General features: G+C 35.8%; 1 protein-coding gene across 1 annotated transcript in view; it reads right to left on the bottom strand.

Moving 5' to 3' along the window:
- adgrb2 (adhesion G protein-coupled receptor B2) overlaps nt 1–14,895 on the bottom strand; it is a 298,540-nt gene that overhangs the window by 197,388 nt on the left and 86,257 nt on the right. The gene's annotated exons all lie outside the window — the stretch shown is intronic.

Genomic DNA, 14,895 nt, shown 5'->3' with positions numbered 1-14,895 from the left:
CTCTTCACGATGACTCGCTTAAGTTAGTCCTAATTTGTAAGTCGTTTTGGACAAAAGCGTCTGCTAAATGACTAAATGTAAATGTAAGTAGCAGAGATATGTTGAAGCATTTCTCATTTTCATTTAGTTCAACTTTATGTACTAACTAAAACTGAAATAAAAATGAACAAAAACTAATATATATATATATGAAGAGTTCAGATGCAGAAGCCTCTAAGTGCCATCTGAAATTTTCTTCTAGAATGATCATTTTTACCAAGCTTGTATATTTAAGTTAAGTAATTTCACTTAAATGACAATTAATAGGTAATTTACATTGCCATTTAAGTGAAATTATTGAACTTAAATATACGAGCTTGATAAAAATGATCATCCTAGAATAAAATTTCAGATGGCACTTAGAGGCTTCTGCATCTGAACTCTTCATATATATATATATATATATATATATATATATATATATATATATACAGAAAAACTAATTCAAAATATTAACACAACTATAACATTATCTCAATTATACTACACAGGTTGTGACCACACAACCTGTATACAAGTATAACCCCGACACAAACCAAAAAACAATCAGCCTTTCTTTCTCCCGTTCTACCTCTCTCTCTCATTTTTTCCAGAGAAGAAGAACAAACAACACCTGTTCATTATATTAAAAGCTTCTGCTATGTAGCTGTTCTGTACCAAGGATATAGAAGAGTCTCTCAGGGAGAGGGAGAAATGATTTCTCTCTGATGTGTCCAAGAATGATAATGTACCTCAGCTCCAGCACTGCCATTAAATAAATTCAGAAAAAGTCTAATACCTACTTTCAAAGAGCCTCCACATTTATGAACATTTTAATGGCTATTAAACATTTTAATGTATATTAATTACTCTATTTATATGCAGAAGGAAATGCGGTCATTACTAGCAGCGCTATTTTCATAGAAAAGGTGTGATGGTTTTCAATTGTGACAGCGTAAATGGTATAGGCAATGCATTTGCTGCATAAAACAACTTTTTTTAATTATTATTATTAAAGGTGCTAATTATTTATATGCATTAATCACTTTTTTTATTGCCAATGTGTGAACATCTTGAAACTAAACTTTAAAACCAAGACCTTCCCAGACCTCCTAGGTTGTCTACGGAAGCCAGTAGACTGCTTTTTATGTGAAGGACTGGTTTCGACATGTCTGAGAACCTCTCTTCCCTTCTATGACACATGAAATGAATGCTTATACAATGTTCAGGATAATGCCGAAAGAGCTATTCTGTGCTGTAATGTCAATGTGTCATGCAAACTATTGTGTCACATATAGTGTCACATAACCAGATCTATACAGTCTATAGTCTCAAACATATTATATTCCAACTATCATGAAAGTGTAAATTTAATTACCTCGGATACCGTCTATCAACATGATGCCGGTGAATTGCTGAATAGAGGAAAACGAACAGCACAAATTTACATAATCATCTAAAAGTCTAGATGTTTGTTAACAGTATATCGCTGCAAAGGTATTTCCAACTTATTTGTACTTCTAAGCTTTAAAAAAAAGAACTTCGTAATGAGTATATTGGGGCATTGAATCACGTTCAGTCTCTTCTACGTTACATGTACGAGTGCGAGCACGAGCAATAAGTTGCTGGCTGCAGTTCACTTAACGGCCACCGGTGTCGCCGATAACAAGGGTTTCTGATTTCTACATGTAGCTCCTTTAAGAGCTAGAGAAAGAAAATTGGCAGCTTTTCAAATAATGAGCATACAGTACAACCTTACTTTGCTTCCATGGAAAAGAGGAAAGTACTAGATTCTAAATTAACAGTTTAAGTGACATCTGCAAGGCTACTGTGTGTGTGTGTGCATATTAGCACAGCATTGAGAGGAAGGGTGTTGCACATTTGATATTATGATAAATAGCCCTGTCCGTCAAGAGTAGCAATGGCTATCAAACAAATTGGAGGGAAAATTCCACTTAACGTCACCGCAGATGAACATAAATGAGGCCCGTGGGCCCCTGGACGCCCGCCTCTGAAGGACGTGGGCCGCTCCAGCCCTGCCAGGGTGTGCCTCTGACAGACAGCCCAGATAGACAGTCAAGGAATCTGTCAGCTAAAAGAATGCTGGCACAATTCAGCCAAAGAGAGAGAAAGAAAAAAAAAATGGAGTGTGTGTGGGCTGAGGGCTGAGGAGGGGTGTTGACAGGACTCGGATATGTGTGTGGGAGTGTAAGTCAGAGAGCCTGGTTGAACAGAAGATGAAGCGACTGGCTATCACATCAATCGTAACCTGTTTGCATGCTAACCTGACCCTAGATGAGTTCTGCAGTCTGTCAATCCATTTGTCATTTTGTTGCTAAATCACCCGAGATTGATGTTACCCTCCTACTCTTTGCTCTCTCTCCTTTACCGTCTTTGTCTTGCTAACTCATTGGCTCAATCTCGGTTCCAAAACCTCCATCGGCAGCATTTTAAGGCGCTCCCGACGTGAAAGCTAATCCAAAAGGTAGGCGACTTAATTATGCTGTCTGCAAAGATACCTCGTTTTAGCCCAGCTCTAAGCAGCATCACATGTATCTTTTGAGAAGGCAATTTCAGAGAGCAGTAGGAGTGGAAAAATAAATACACGACAGGAGACGAGGAGAGAAACGTGTTGATTAAAATTATACTTCATTAAATTACTTGATTAAGATTCAATTACATTTCACTCAATTAAAACATTCAAGTCATTCAATAGAGACAAGTATCAAAATAATGAATAAAGAATGTATTATTTTATTTTAGTATTTTTGTGTTCTGTGTATCGCACTGTTAGCCAACATACTAATGAACTCTATGAAAATCAACAGAGATTTGGATCTCCGATGGCAAAGTTCCTTTCAAGTAAAGTCAGATCAACTCAGCGCCATATTTGCAACGCCTTTAGGCAGTAATTTTTGGCCATGCAAGACACACACACACACACACACACACACACACACACACACACAAAACTGCTTGCCAAACTCACATCCACTGTTCATGTCAAATTTTATTGCTGATTTGAAAATGTTACTTACACTCAAACAGCTTTTTTTTTTTTTAAGAGCACATATTTTAGGTTGACCAAGTTGAATATGTATTCCTAAGTGCAAGTCTTATAAAACTGGCTGATTTATTGTGAAAATATATAATATATAAAATATATAAAATATATATATAAAGAAAACAGAACAATATTGACACAGCACTGTTTTGCATCTCTGAACAACACGAGGCGGTGTTTAGTTAATGAATGAATTAGCTTTTTGAACGAATCGGTTGAATGAATGATTCAATGACTCACTCATTAACAGTGACTTGCTGCCACCTACAGGCGGATTTTCACATTTAAAGTATATTTTCATTTTTTTTAAACGGTTTCAAATATCAGTATTCAACGTTTTATGTTTAAAACATCACAACATTATTTATGCATTTGTAACTGCAGATTGAATGCATTCATGTCCCCTCTGAGCTGCATTAAAGAATCTGTTTAAATGCATCTGAATACAACTTCAGATGCAGCTTCTTTGTTTCCTCTGCATTTTGCAAGGATTCATTTTGTTGATACTGACTTAATTTAATTGGTAACAGCCTATAGGGTATCTTATTATTGAACTTATTGATTACATGTAAGGATCTGACAAAAAAAAAAATAATAATAAAAAAAAAAATAATATATATATATATATATATATATATATATATATATATATATACAGTATATATATATATATATATATATATATATATATATATATATATATATATATATATATATATATATATATATATTTTTTTTTATATATATATATATATATATATATATATATATATATATATATATATATATATATATATATATATTATGCGTACATTTGATTAGGTTAGAAAAAATGGCTTTATAAGGGTAAAAAATGCCCATGAAAGGTACAAATCATTTTAAACTTAATGGAAAATATAATTTCTGTCACTGCTGCAAACTGACCACCACACAGAATATAAAGAATAACAAAAACGTTAGGAGTCAGCTGTCCACAGCAGTCCTAAACCTTGCAAATATACCAACACAATTGCAGCAAAAAATCATCAAATAATTATCGTTAGCGATAAAAATCCTAGAAAATATCGAGATATAGTTTTTGTCAATATCGCACACCCCATATGTGTGGGAACCTCAGCTTCTAACGGTAGCAGCGTCAGTACAATGACTTTACCAATTGGCGAATGGCCCTTTTATTTAGAAGGCGTGACTTATTTTGCCATATTGCGCAATGCAATTTCTCCCATTCATAGTCATACAAGTAAGTCTAGATATACAGTACAAATATATACTGTATATATATGTCCATGGGAAGCGTCATAGAAGGGAAAGGTAGGTTTTGGATCAGAGCTTCCCTCTCGATCCTTATTTTATCTGTTTACCTTTATCGCATTTTATCTCAGTTTTCATTACTACTAATATTTTGTATATTCTTGCTGAAAAATAAGGAATTATTTATAATATATAAGGAATAATAATAACATAAAAAGAAAAAAAAAGTAACGATAAACCACCCACCTTTTCTCTAGCAAAATCAATCACCCAGCATTGTTTCCCTACATCAAAAGTCTGCCAGCGTGCCTTCATGCATCCAAACCTTTTTAAAGTGCTGTAGTGGTGGAAAACAGACTGCAATGTGTTAACAACATGTCTCCAGGTGTAATGAGGGTGTTGCGGATCTCGCTGTGAGCATCAGAATAACATCAGATAAACAGCTCCTGTCACTCTGGCACCTGACAAATGACTATACGCTCCGCTGGAACACTGATAGCTTTTACACAGCCTCAGTAAATCGGTACTGGTGTCACATATCAAGATGGAACAACGTCATTGGCTGAGGGATGTGGGGGTGTTGTTGCAAATCTAAATTAGGAAGCTATATAGAAATAATGACATGTATCAAAGCTGTGGCCCAGTGATTAGCACAGATGTGATGTGCTGTGATGCTTGTGTGAACAATAACAAGGTTTGAATCAGACTTGCAGTTTTATCATTCACTGTTCACCTGTTGTTGTTCTTAAAGTAAAAGTGATAAAAGGCAAATAAAAAATATATAATATAATATAATATAATATAATATAATATAATATAATATAATATAATATAATATAATATAATATAATATAATATAATATAATATAATATAATATAATAAGACTAAAAAGTTGTATAAATAAATATAAAAAGTATATTGCTGTGGAGTATGTTTAGACTATAAATACACAAATATTTAATACAATATGACTTATTCTATAATATAATATAATATAATAATGAATAACATAACATAATATTATATAACAATACACACATATAATATAATATAATATAATATAATATAATAACATAATATTATATTATATAATAATACATAAACAAATATGAGTAGAAAAATTATATTCTATTTTATTTCTAATGTAAATACATAGAATTTGAAGTACATTAACATTAAATTATTTTAGGTAAAAAAAGATTGGTTGAATCATTGAAACTAGAGACTCTAAAATGCTTTTTTTTTTTGGTAACATTATTTTACAGTGTCATTGTTACATATAGTTATTATAGTAATAACTATAAATTATGCATAATTACATCCTACCAACATTACATTACTAACCCTAAACCAAACCCTAACCCTATAGTAAGTACATGCAATTACTTAATATTACTCAGAACTTAACTGTATTATTACAGTGTAACAAAGACACCTTAAAATCAAGTGTAACCTTTTTTGTCTCTATCATCAAACACACACAAATATTATAACTAGTCTTAAAAAAATGAGTTGTCCACCCACCAGTTCAGCAACTAAACGGCCATACAGTATCACACAGATATGAGGCTGTGACGGTCTTTCACAACATGGCAACAGACACCATGAACAGAGAACTGGTCTGTCGTTGTGTAAGGCGAAACCATGCCCGCGCTCTGTTTTCCCTTTCCTCTTCTACCTTTAACATCTGTCTCCCATGGCACTCACAGACATATTCCTGCTCAGGGACACTGTCTGAAGGTCCCAGTGGACTATAGCACTCCCTGAGAATTGTCCCTGTCCCCCTTGTCACCAATTTGTGTCTGCGGGCTGACACTGGCGTGCATTGGGAGCAGGCCTTGGTTCCCCCAAGCGCCATGCCTCAGTCTCATTTAGGATTTCACATTTCTCTGTGGTTACAGCATTGAGGGAAGAAAATAACCTAGACGAAGACAATGAGAAAAAGGAGAGACAGAGATAAAGAGATTGCTGCAATACCGTTGACAGTTCATCTGAAATGTTTGGGTACAGGTCAGTCAGAGCTAAATGAAGCAATAATTTTCTCCATACAATCCAAGCCTAAACAAAATGCAACATTAGAGGACCAAAAAAGTGGCCTGTACACTGTATTCCAAGTCTTAAAGTCATACAACCTTGTTCATGACAGAAAAGCAAATCATCTTTTAAACCAGAAATTTCAATAAATTGGCTGCAGTCTAAATGATTTGTTCACAAATGGGATCATAATCTGAATGCAGTGGTTAACATCTTTTCTGTTTTTATTCATTTCCATCTCTTCCTCAGTTAATGTATGACTACAGCATTCCTGGAATGCAACATATATGGGTTATATGGACCAAATGTATTATTTTCACAACTATTTGGAGCTTGAAAGCTTCCTCTTTCTCTGTTACACAGAAAAAATCAAGTAAAAATAGCAAATGTTTAAAATTAATTGTGTATAAATCCACTGATGATCATGATTGGTGCTCTTGAATCATGTAAAACCGAAACAATATGTCTTCTCTATTAATCTGTCACCCTCTCTACCATTAACATCAATTTCCAGAATGGAAATTGTTGCATTTAATCCTATGCATCATATCCTACAGAACACGCTTCATTCAGTTACCTGAACATCCTCAACTGCCCACTCACTCTCTCAAGTGCATTTGTGGGTAGCTACAACACGTAACATGGAGTGAACTGTGTGCATACAATTTAGACACTTACATTATGTTTTGCAATGTGTATACATACAGTAAGCGGGGTTTTACTTCTGGTAATGTCAATAGTGTGATACTTTTACAATTTAAAATCAGTCGGAGCTATAGATATGTATCTTTATACTTACAAGTAAAGCTTTAAATTACAAGATTTTATTTTCATGACTTTCCTTGGTCTGAAAATAATTTTAAAATTCTGTTACTCAATTATTCCTTAATCCAAATATTACAATATTATCTGATACATTCAGTTTTCTCAAGGTTCCATATACAAATAAAGAAAACAACCCTAAAGTTCCTAAAATATCCCTAAATGTCTTCTGCTCACCCAAAATAAACAATGATATCCGTAAAAGTGGCAGTATTTTATCTTATAGAAAATTATGATTTCACGCAATGAAATCATATTTCAGCAGTAGTGGATACTCAATGAGATGGCAGCTTTATCAATGGTTTGATTGGTTTGACTATATTCTGAGAGCTGTCATCTGGTCATGTGATCATTGGCGTCCTGAGGAGAGATCAATCACGAGCTGCTCAGAAAATGTGTCAATGAAAGAACTGTTACACCCTAGTTGGCGACTATGGATACCTTAGGTCAACGGGAAAGAATGAAAGGGAAAAGGAGATCTTTGGGGATTTTGGTAAGATGTCCTCGTACATCTTCTTGCCTATAATTTTCCACAACTGCATCATTACAACCCAAATGGCAGTGTAGAAATGTAGAGAAGCAAGATGAGATGTCCAATGGGACACCGAGGACTCAAGGGCTTTGGGGGGAAAAGAAATCCATATAAATACATGTTACCTGGGCCCAATATATATCTGGCTCTCCTCTTTCGGCTCAACTTTCTGCATAGTCTAAAAGTCGAGAAACTGCTCAACCTTTCTCAGGGAGTAAAGAGGGGGATCTCTGGGGCTTTTGTGCACCATTGCCTTTCTTTCTAGGATAGTGTACTATCCAAACCCTATTTTTCAACTCCTAAGGGCAGGGACTCTGGGGAAGGATGTGGTTTCAGGTTTTCTGAAATTAACAGAAACATGCAGGACTGGCCTAGCCATATTAATGTAGCCATCTTCCATTTGTCTTTCCAGACATGTAGTGCAGCTGCCATCTGGGATGTGATCAATTATTTTATCATTCCCCCAAGAAGGCCTTTAGATAGACAGCATGAGGCTATAAGTATTGATTAAGCCACAGGGTAGACACTCAGACACATAACAAGCTGGAGGTTGCTGAATACTGAACTCTCAACCGTAACGAGACATTGTTAGGGACAACCCATTTTATATCAGTAACCTTGCTGGTACCAACCTACTCACTATAATCCAGGGGGATACAATTTGTCTCCAACAGAGAGTTTCAACATGCCAATTTCACCTGGTTTAGTATGATTTTTATAGATTGAGAACATCAATTTGCTTTCTAAAGAAGATTTAATTCGTATCTAAGTCTAACTAGAGCGAAAGGTACACATATGGTTTGTTGAAAAGCAGAAGATGACTGTGCCACTCAATACCTTCTCAAACTATTTTCTGAAACTCTCTTCTAGCGGCTGAAGAGCAATCTGAAGTCTAAATGGCCAGACTATATATACACAGTACATGTAAACAAAATATTCTGTATATGGGTGTTTCTTCAACTTCAGGCATTTTTAGACTCCATGAGTGGATTTTAAAACAGAAAATCTCACTTGTATTAACTAACATTTTTAATTTCAATGAACTCAAAGTTTTAAGACAACTAGGTAACCTACTTTAAACCAACAAAAACAGAAAAGTTAACAGAAAAGTTAAACCAACAATCACTTTTTTTTTTTTACAATGTGTCAATGAAAAGCATTCTTGCGATGAAACAAAGCAAAAAAAAAAAAAAAAAAAGAAAGTTAAATCACTTGGAAATGGAATATTTTATTGCGTCAATCAAGTTGTACCTGGCAATTCACACACATTTGTGTTGTCTGATTTTTTATTTTACTCCAATAAAAATTTAATGTTAGCAATTCAATTAGCCTCATTGAGATTGTTTTGGGGGTCAGTCGGTCAGATAAATAAATAAATAAATGAGATGCACACTTTTGGACCTTGCTAAGCTATAGCAGACAAATTAAATATCCTAGTGAAATTGAGTGTGTTTTCAGATGCACAATTGCAAGTACACAGAGACACATTGTATAAAAGGGTTATAAACTCAGAAATCAAAATTTCCTTGAGTTTTATATATACAGGTGCTGGTCATATAATTAGAATATCATCAAAAAGTTGATTTATTTCAGTAATTCCGTTAAAAAAGTGAAACTTGTATATTATATAGACTCATTACATGCAAAGTGAGATATCTCAAGCCTTTATTTGTTATAATTTTGATGATTATGGCTTACAGCTTGTGAAAACCACAAAATCAAAATCTCAGAAAATTAGAATATTACATGAAATCACACAGTAATTACACAGTAATCCCATGGTCATTGAACCAGGTTTTGGTTCTTTTGGCAGTGTGGGCAGGTGCAAATCCTGCTGGAGAATGAAGTCAGCATCTCCATAAAGCTTGTCTGCTGAAGGAAGCATGAAGTGCTCTGAACATGTCCTGGTAGACGGCTGCGTTGAGTGGACAGCACAGTGGACCAACACCAGCCGATGACATGGCTCCCCAAACCAACACAGACTGTGGAAACTTCACACTGGACTTCAAGCATCTTGGATTGTGTGCCTCTCCATTCTTCCTCCAGACTCTGGGACCTTGGTTTCCAAATGAGATGCAAAATTTGCTCTCATCAGAAAAGAGGACTTTGGTCCACTGTGCTTTATTAAATCCAGAGTCAACGCAGCCGTCTACCAGGACATTTCCAGAGCACTTCATGCTTCCTTCATTTTCCAGCAGGATTTGCACCTGTCCACACTGCCAAAAGAACCAAAACCTGGTTCAATGACCATGGGATTACTGTGTAGTTACTGTGTGATTTCATGTAATATTCTAATTTTCTGAGATTTTGATTTTGTGGTTTTCACAAGCTGTAAGCCATAATCATCAAAATTATAACAAATAAAGGCTTGAGATATCTCACTTTGCATGTAATGAGTCTATATAATATACAAGTTTCACTTTTTTAACGGAATTACTGAAATAAATCAACTTTTTGATGATATTCTAATTATATGACCAGCACCTGTATATATATATATATATATATATATATATATATATATATATATATATATATATATATATATAAAATATATAAAAGAGGACATTATACTATAAGAATATCCTGTAAGTTTCAGAACTGAAAACAGACTTTTATGATATGGACTCGCAGGAATGCGGCAACGTAAGTAACTGTGTTAATTCTAATGCCTGATCTGTGACCAGTGATTTCTAATATGTTATGATTCATGTACAGTCAGATGTTCTTTGTCTATGTGCCATTAATTCAAACCAGTGTATAAACGGTCAACTTCACATTGTTTCTCTTAGTAGGATGAAAATAATCTGTTATTTAAACTATGATTCAATTATATACATAGAAAGCGATCAAAGAACGCTCCCTTTAAAATCGCTGGAGCTGTCAATCAAACTTAGATTATCAGTGACAGAGTTCTGGACTCTCACTAAAACTCAGTCCCTTTTATCTATAGTCTTTGGTTATAATAAACAAACCTCTTATTTACATTGTGTTTGCACTGTTAGTTATGATGAAAGCATTCGTTAGTGTGCAGAAATCGAGTTGCAAAGGTGAGATCACTGCATTCATGCGCTCAACATGTCTGTGATCAGCTACAATGCTCATCACTGCAACCTTTCATGCCACGATCTAAATATAATGCTATAGATTTAAATGCAATGATATAATCAACACTTTCCACGGTTAACCTTGAGATCTGTAATAGTAAAAACATGCTAAAAGTTTTCAAGAGAGTTCCACATTTAATGCTATCTATTTCATATGCAAATATGATAGCCAATCACAGCAGTGGGCATTTACACTGAAGTATCACAACAGACATGCCCCTTAAAACAGAGCGTTCAAATCAGAGGCTAAAATCAGGGTAGCATAAATGCCATTTATTTCTAAATTATGACAATTTTTTATGTAAAAATCATACTAACATTGTAAGTGCACCCCAGGAAACATTATAAAACATTAAAACAATGCAGTTCATGATCTATTTAAATTAAATCAAAATGAACATTCCCTGACAGTGAAGGTACCTGTAATGATCCCGAATGACAGAACTGCAGTAAGGAAAAGACATGTAATCCCACCCCTTGGCTACTACTGCATCAATTTAGCTAACACTATTAACAATACCCTAAGAAGTCTGAAGTCTTACTGAACACTTGTTTCCTGAACGATTAAGACATTTAGCAAACTCAGAACTTCCACAGTTGTTACAGGGAGAGTCCCTCTGGAGCAACCAGAGGTTAAGAGCTTAACTCAAGGACACAATGGTGACGGTTCACAGCTCGCTCCATGCAAGCCCTGAACTTTAAGCATAAGCTTGAAAACTGGGAAACATGCCACTATAACCATTCTCTATGATAAGAACAGCATTTTTCAGAGTGATAGACCAAATCCCGGTGATAACACAGCCACCAGCATAGATCGTTTACCTGTGCACAGTTTAAAGTGGACAATTTTGCCTTGAGTGATTGAAAACACTGTAACCTGAAGTCCTTCACCACAGTCCGAGAGTAGTGATGGCTGGCTGCCAGAGGTGGCCTCCAACCTTGAGCTCTCTAAGCCTGTATGCATCTGAACTCGGAGGAGAGTGGATTGTATCTAGAAAGTGAGCCGCTAAGAATGAAGGCAGCACATAAAAGACCTCAGTGCTTTGCCACCAGCCAAAGAGACGGTGAGATGGAACTGATGGACTCGGAATACTAATCCCGTTACCACAGCAATCAAAAGGGACCTGTCTCTCTCCATTTCGCTCTCTTCGCCTCACTCCGTATCTTTCTCTCGCTCTCTCCTTCTAGCCCTCCCCCATTCATCTGCTCCATTTAAAACAGTCTCTTGACACTGACCCATGGAATAACAATCACCCAAGGCTGATGTCGAGGACACAGCAATCAAGAAACAGAGAAACACTTGCCACACTACTATCGATACCTTTTTGAATGAACAAACGGACTGCTAGCATGAATGAAAAGGATGTTTCTGATAGAATGAACATTACTTTTAAGGGTTAAACTGACTAAAGGGTACTTTTCCTGGTAGGCCAGATCACTTCTAGATCACAACTCCAAATTTCTATGAAGATTTTAAAGGAGAAAAAAAGTGCTGACAATGTCAAGTCAGCTTATTTAACCATGGTGCTAGATCCAGATACAAGCGACATAGAACGGCAAAGCTCTCTAGTTGGATGTGACCAATCCTTACCTTACCTTACTGAGTGTGTTCTAGTGAGTAACTATACTTTCCTCATTGCCGCCCCCTCTCAAATCTCCTGGTATATCTACAGTATATGTCTGTGATTCTCCTCTCCTGCTAGAAGATAAAACATGGTGGGCAGCTGCATGTTATATTAATAGCACAGTACAGTATAAGTAAGTTACAAAATAAATGCAATAAATGTAGTGAAAAAAAAATCAATTACTCAAAAAAAAAAAAAAAAAAAAAAAAGTTTGACAACCTGAAACCAAACAAAACAGAAAAAAATGTTTGTTTTGTATTTTTTTTTTCTGTTTCAATCCAGTTAAGAAAAAAAAAGTAAAACAAAGCAAAGCGAAGCAAAGCAAAAATCTATCAAAACAAAACACAAAACAAAACAAAACAAAACAAAACAAAACAAAACAAAAAAGCAAAGCAAAGCAAAAAAACAAAACAAAAAAAGACAAAACATAAACAGTGCATAATTGTACTGCTTTCTTGATGCTAAGGGAGCTTCGGCATTTAAAAAAAAAAAATGTGCATCAATCTGCATTGCATTAACTTATGAATGAATGCATCATTCATTAATATGAATGCATTAACTAGATGAAGTGTGTGATCTTACTAACTAGAATCACCAAACAAATAATATATATATATATATGTCTGTTTTCTAATGCCATGATTCCCCATTGAAAATAATAATTGGACATGTGAATTCCCAGATACATGGAGCCCATGTTAGAGAGACACAATCGATTCCGGCCCATGCCCCCCTCCCCCATCTCTTTCACCAATAATTCCCTGTCACTTCTCTACCATTAATAAATCAATTTACATAGTGCTTTACCAATATGAAGACATCAAATAGCACCCAACAACTTAGATTCTGGTGTTCCCTGTAGCGATCAGCAGAGTAGTGTGTACACTTCCTCTCATCCTTTCCAGATCTCATTACTATCCTCTTCTCTCTCTGTTCCCATTAATCCACACACACACACACACACACACACACACATCTTCATGGGTGTATTTGAATCATGAGCTCTGGGACTGGTGTCCCCTGACGGATTACAGTTCGGTCCTGTGGATGAGATAAATGATAACTTCCCTATCGCAGAGAAAAGTAAATTAAAGTCAGCCGCACTGCTCGCCCTCCCCCTACACACTCTGGGCAAACTTGTTTGTTCACTAACTCCTGGAGAAGGACACCAAGACAAACACAACAGGTAGAAAAAAAAATCATAGCTAATGCAGCTGGTATGGCTCACACACACACACACACACACACACACACAATAAGGATTTAAACACACCTGGATGTTATTTAAATCAGCGGTTCTGTACAGGGGATTAGCTTGGGAATATTCTTGCTATCTCATTGCCAGGTGCAATGACCACAGGAGTCAAAAAGTATTTCAATTTAAGTAAGAATGGTAGGCAATGAGAAAGAGAGTGATGATGTTAATACACAGAATATGACCACAAAGCCAATCAATGTCCCTTTACAAAAGCAAGAAAGTGCTCTAGACACAGTGAGAATAGCTGCATCGGCTATTGTAGATGGTATAGATAACCAAACTAAGGCCCTGTTTACATCTTGTATCAAGATGCGTATTGATTGATCGACGGTAAATATAGGTGTTAATACAGACGTTATGAGCTTGTTCACTTTCGACCACTTCCAGGGGTATGGACACTAGATAAAAGTGGATACTAGACTGACACTATATATGCTACTTACCTGTTGAAAACATCTCTACGAAAGATTCCTATACCTTCTCCAACGTTCCACGATCTCCACTCTGTCACCATCTTCATAGTCGTTCTCCTTCGTCTCCGTGCATTTCCGCCACCGTGGTTTCCTTCCGGTCATCGACAACTGAGCTGACATCTCATCACCCCTCATCACGCTGTTTCCTCCTGCTATCTACGTATGGTCATTCTCTTGCAATTTCAATAAACTGATGTTTACAGTTCTCCCGGTGTACTCTCTGAGTCTGCATATCATTACAGTGGGGGAAAGCTTTCATTAGGATATAGCTTTAATTAGGAACTCGGATGGGTTCAGTAATTAATGTTTTAGGATGTTAAGATGTGCATTTCAATCTCCAGTGTTTCACAATGACAAACATTGGAGAAGTCAAAAGAGTGATCCAAGCAGCTGTTTCAGTGTCTTTGTGTTGTGACTGGCAGATCTGCACTGAGACGCTCAAGCCAATTATTCGTTCAGAAGACTATGAACCGCATAACAATACTCTTCCTCCCTGTATATGGAAAACAAACTTGTTTCCTATAGGAAAAAAATGGTCATTTAAAGTGTTGATTAGAGTTGCTCTGAGGGTGGCCCTCATCTGTTGTGTGCTCTGGCACACTTTTGCCCCAGGTGGAGAGTGACATCTCTTTGTGACCCATATAATTGGTTCTTTACCACCTTGATCATATCTCTTGAGGAAAAGAGAAGAGAGAGAGAGAGAGAGAAGA

This window comes from Squalius cephalus, assembly GCF_949319135.1.
Source record: "Squalius cephalus genome assembly, chromosome: 8".
Classification (NCBI taxonomy): domain Eukaryota; kingdom Metazoa; phylum Chordata; class Actinopteri; order Cypriniformes; family Leuciscidae; genus Squalius; species Squalius cephalus.
The sequence above is the reverse complement of the archived record's forward strand: the minus strand, read 5'-3'. Positions and strand labels throughout refer to the sequence as shown.